We start from the raw sequence: 6,000 nt of genomic DNA on the forward strand, positions 1-6,000 counted from the left end.
TCTCTGAATTTATTTGTACTTAGGCTAGTGCTGGGCAGACTCCCATGTGCGTATGTGCCAGGAAGATCCTTGTGTCCTAGTTCATTTGTATCTGTATCAGAACTAAGGGAAGGAAATGATTAAAGGAAAGGCAACACAGGTAATTAGGGAAAAACTCAATAAAAAAAAATCTGTAGAGACTACAGTGATTTATATGTGTGATCTAAATTCCTAATACAATAATTAAAAAGAAAGTTGACTAATAACAACTTACAGGTATATGAGGCTCTTAGAATTTACAAAGTTTACCTTTCTCGGTGAATATCTGTCACAAGTTGCAGAAGTTTTAGAAGACAGGTATTCTCATTCCTATTTATCGATGAGGTTTAGAGGGGTTAAGTGATTTATACACGGTCACATGTTAGGGAGTGCTGACACCAAATCCAGGGCCTAAGTATTTCAGAGAAAACTTTTTTCTCCTTCCATTACTTTTGTAGGTCTCCTTCAAGACTCTGTCACCCCTTGAAGACTGCTTCATGAGAAAAGGAAATAAAACAGCTGTTTTATAATTAGTCAGTAGGTATCAGAAGCTGTTTCTTGGATGTAAAGATTGAATCAATGGAACACTACCCTATGCATCTTGTGTTACAAAAGACCATACCCTGGTTTGTTAGAGCTTCTGTGAAGAAGACTAGATTACAGGAGAAACGAATGACGCCATTGTGAAAGCCGTCCGCACTGAACCGTTACAGGAGTTACTGTAATACTAATTTTACAAAAGCAGTGATAGCAGGGATCAATGATGATAAATCATCAAAGTTAGGAACAACAATTACCTTTGCAAAGCAAATTGCCAATTATTAAGAGTTACTAAAGAATAATGGTTCAATAATTGTACCTATACTAATAATCAATCATGGAAGTTTAGGAAAACAATTAATAGGTGATGTTTTAGAGAATGCCTGAAAACTTGACTTAGGAAATGAAATCTTGAAATTGAAATCTGACTAGCAAAGAATGAATGACAAATAGTGAGACCATCTCGTACAAGACTCAGGGGACTCCCAAAGGTCAATTATATCCCAGCACCGGCTGAGCATTGGTTAATTGAATCAAGCAAAATTGAACAGATTCTGACACTGATGGAAGTCAGTTGGTAAAATTATCATCTATAAGATGACACACAGGTTAAATAGAAAGAAAAAGCTTCTTGGAGCTCATAAAAGAGACATCAAAATGATCTAGGGCTTGGAGATCTTATAATCAAAATTCCATCAAGGTTCTCCCCAGAGACCTGTGTCAGAACGGGCTCCTTTGGAGCAATCATGTAACCTGGACTTCCTGTACAAGAGGAGGCACATCTGTGTACGTGTAGGTTTATATGCATGTGAGACTGTGAATAAAAGTCTGAGATGAATGAGTCTGTTTCGAATAAAAATTTGGGCTTTCCTAGGCGTGTCTTTCTCCTTCTCTTCCATAAAATTTTACAGTCTTAGAGGATAATGACTTTTTGTTTTACATCATTTCCTCAATTCTGGCAATTTCAAATTGAATGACAATGGTGAGAAATCAGAGTGTATGTTAACAATAAATAAAGTCCTGATTTTTATTTGTTGAACACATGTCGTGTTTCAGCATTGTGCCGAGGCACTTTACCCTAAAGGGGTTTAGAACTTGTCACCCCAAATATGTCACTTTGGCATGTGGATTATTTTTGAGCTGAAGGCAACAAAGACTCATCCACCACTCAGAAAAATCTCTTTACTTCCTCTTTAACTGCCCAAAGAAAGTATAAATTTCCCCAATTTATGGGAGATATCTATATTTGTAATGTAAATTTCCAGTAGAACGCATACCTGTGCCAGAAAGCAAGCAACTACAGAGATAATTTTTTTCACTTGATTTATCTGCGTAACAAGGCAACCTTTGTTTACCATTCATTTTCTCCTCTCACCTTCCCTCAACCTGCCTCCCTCTCCCACTTGGAAGCCCCAAACCCCTATGTCCGTTCTTAACTCTGGACAGTATACAAGTCTCAATTATCTGGCTGCTTTTGAATCTCATATCTTTGTGAAACTTCCATGTGTATGTACATAATTAAGTTTGTGGTGTTTAACTCCTGTTTATCTATCTTACGTCAATTTAATTCTTAGATAGTCACAGAACCTAGAAGGGTAGACAGGGAAATTTTTCTTCCCCTTCAGCCCATATTGTCCTCTTTCATCCTCATAACAAACCTAATAGATGGGTATGGTCACTTCCACCTTATTAATGAGGAAATCCGGCTTCGTGTAGTTAAATTAATTATAGACTTGAGATTTTAGCCAGGTCTTGTCTGCCTACGAACTCTGTGTTTTAATTGTTATCACATTCATCCTATATTGTCTCCCAGTAGGAAGGAGAGACAAATAATGATTTTCTTCCTGGGTCAAGAAGCAGAGAATGTTTAAGGGGCACATTGTTAACTCAGTGGGGAGAGAGGACTCCTCCTGTCCGTCATTTGGAAATGGCAGGCTCGCTTTGTCTCTGCCCCTAGCAGTAGATACAGGTCTTTTAAAGGCCTCATTTACAAACAGTGAGGTACTTCAGGTAGCGGCAGAAGGCTTAGGATTCACTGGGGTTTTCCCACTAGGGTGTGGGTGTAATGGTGCAAATCTTCACTTTTTTAAAATGACTTTTTTTCTTCCATTTCTCCTTGATTCCAACTGGCCTTAGGGTTCCCTTGAGTCTTTTATTTCCTTATCCTTCTGCATACTACATGACCACTCCCTTAATCATTAAGCCCTTAGGTCAGCATCAAAGAGTCTTAGGAACAAAGCCTCAGGTCTATTGACCACAGAAACAGTTTTGGGTCAAACTAAAGATAACATCTTAGAGTTCCATGCCCATGAAGGTTGAACAGCTCTACCAGCAGCCCCTTGAAATCAGACAGAGTGATGCATGACTGACATCAGGACCTGATGCAATGATCCACTACCTCCTACTCTAGCCCCAACCAATCAGTAGAGTCCACAGCTCCAACTCCCTTAGCTACCATGACTAATGATTTTTTTTCCCTGTATAACCTATTCTCTAGAGGCCATAGGGGAGCCCCGTCTTTGAGCGCTAGCTCGCCTATGTCTCCAGGCTTGGTGCCATTTTCCTAAATAAACCTACTTCCTTCGCTGCATGTTCCTGTCTGTGTCTCTTTTGGCTATTGACGTGTGCAGACAAAACGAAAGCCTTGAGTTTAGTAACAGAGGTTGCAGGCTTGAAGTTTGAATCTGGAAAAGGAATTTAATCAGAGAAGAGACACTCTTTCTGTATCCATGCTCTTTCCTGGGCCGATTGTAAGATTTGCAGTATGAAGAATACCAGGTGTCTGTTCCTTTCACAGGTTGAGCGTTCTCTGTTTATGAGCATTTTCTTGTTTATGGTGCCTACAGTTGTGCCTGGGTGTATTAGAACGTCAATAAATGTATGTCAAATGAACGAATGAATGAATGAATGAATGTTTTTGATCCCACTCTGACAAAATATTATTTCTAAATTTGAGTTCTCCTAGGACAGAAATTTTATCTTACTATCCTTCATATGACCAGACCCTCTCTCAGAGTCTGGAAATTGGTTAAAAGTTTAATAATTGGTCTGATTCATATAAACTAACCTGTTGCATTCTGAGTAAGTTTTGCCAGTCCCCAGAACTCTCAAACGAGCCCCTCAAGTTCTGGGGACACCAATGGCTCCTTTTCTCAGTACCAAGGAATCCTCATTCTTGTATCTTTTAATTGGCTTCCAACTACAGAGTGTTCGAGTTGTGACCAACAGAGAAGTGAGGACCTGGGTCAGAGCTTTGATCTGCTGCAACACTAGGTACCTTGAGCAGGTAAATTGATCATTATAGAAGGCATCCAGTATTTTCCTCCTTAGTATACAAGTATGAGAAAGAGAAATACATAACATTTGATGTCCTCAACATGGATTGCATTAGCGGCCAACTAGATTTCTCAAGCTCTCTATGATCTTGATGAGCATTGCTCATCTTATGGTTGCCAAATATAACTACATTTTCTTCTAGACTCATTGCTTTTCCTAGCTCTTCTTCTGAATTATTAGGTAAGGTCTAATGCGTAATCTTTGCCTTTGAGGTAAATAGACATGCCAGGCTGTGCAGCACTCATTGTTTAAATTACATTAACTGAACTCCTATTTACAGTCACTATATTCTTAAAATATATCTTAAGCCCAGCTCTTGTAAGCTCATTTTCTTCTCACTTACACAAATGTAGTCTTGGAATTCTAACATTCTCTTTTTAATTCTGGAAAGATTTTGCTCTGATAATAATAGCTGACATTTTTGAGCATTATATGTATTATATTATTTTAATCTTCATAATAGATAAGTGTAATTTTACAAATGAACAAAAGAAAGTCCAGAGCAGTCATTAGCCCTTGGTCATGCAGCCTGTAAACAGTAAGAGAGGTGTCCAGATCCAGGTAGTTGACTCCACAGACTGCGCTTAGCCACTTACTCACATCGCCACTGTGGGTTGACTGAACTCAGTAACAATTCTTACTAACTTGAATCTATCCTCTATCCTAACCATATATTTCACAAACACATTATGCTTATGACAAATGTTAAACTCCCCTGAGCCACAAATTGTTTGTAGGTGAGTATAGTCATTGTTATTATAGATCAGAAAACAGATATAGCTAGAGGACACAGTGACTTTAAGGAAGCCAGCAGTAAGAGTAAGGTTAAAACTCATGGCCTTGGTATCTTGGTATTTTTATCAGTCCTTTGAGATTTCAAACATTCTACTTGATTTTTAATTTCTTGGAGGTGTTCAGGGGCCGAAAACAGAATCAGGTCCTGGATAAAGGTAGTAGCTCAGATAACAAATTATAAATGTTTTAGTACAGGTAACAGCAGGCATTTTTGAGGATTCTAAGTTCTGCCCATTAGTATGCAGAAATACCGTCAGCTGCCTACATCATTTTCTAATAAACCAGGTCTTCATTATGTCCCAATTGCCCAGAGTGTGTTTGCCTTGTCAGACACAGATTTTTAAAAGCAGTTCTGTCTTGAGCCACTTTAGCTAACACAGATTTCTCCTTCTCTATTCATTTGCAGTCTGACTTTCTGGTGCTCTATCTTTTTTTTCAATATATTTGAAAAAGCTTTTATTCTCTTTAATCCCTTTGGCTCTTTTTAGCACAGTCAGCAATTTTGCTGACCTTATCTCTTTCCTTTTGGCTCCAACAGTCTGTTGTTTGCATTTCCAGAGGTTATTGACAGTATTTTTTTTTGACAAGTCATCCTGAAATCCAATTGAATGTTTCTTGTTTTAAAATTTGTTTCTCAGAGGAACACTAAATAGCTGGATCTCCACCACTGCCCTTCTCATTAACCTTCTACCTGTATTCACACTAAAATATAAAATAGCTAAACATTCAAAGTTAAATTAAATTAAATGAAAAGAAAATATTTTGAGACTATAGTAACATGTGGAGAAAAGTATTCTGCCACCAAAGGCAATTTGGTGAGTTCAAGGAAAGCATAATCATAATTTACTAACAACATTCTTGGGGCACACATATTTTACTTTTTTATTTCAATAGATTTCCTAAATGGACAGGAATTTAAAAATTATCAAAAAGTCAAAGAGAAAAAAGAGGAACATTTTGATATTCAGATATATCATTCTGATTCAAGCAAAGCAGAAATCACGTTTTATATGAATTTCGAATTGAGTATAACTATGAAAAATCAATGTTTCCAACACTGATGGCCATTGATAATTAAGATTATATTTCTTTTCAGATATGCATCTTTTATTCTCTGTCTTAATTATGGTGCACCCCAGATTTTAACAGCCTCTTTTTAAAATAATTGGACACAGTGCTCATAATTTGATGCCACACATTTTATTGAGCTCAAATACATTTTATTGTCTCCCAGAACAGTTTGACTATATTATAAATAAAGACCGAAGAACTGAAAAATGGAAAAACTCAGACTCCATGTTTTTGTTTTGG

The sequence above is a fragment of the Rousettus aegyptiacus genome, unplaced genomic scaffold, assembly GCF_014176215.1.
Source record: "Rousettus aegyptiacus isolate mRouAeg1 unplaced genomic scaffold, mRouAeg1.p scaffold_m13_p_11, whole genome shotgun sequence".
Lineage (NCBI taxonomy): Eukaryota > Metazoa > Chordata > Mammalia > Chiroptera > Pteropodidae > Rousettus > Rousettus aegyptiacus.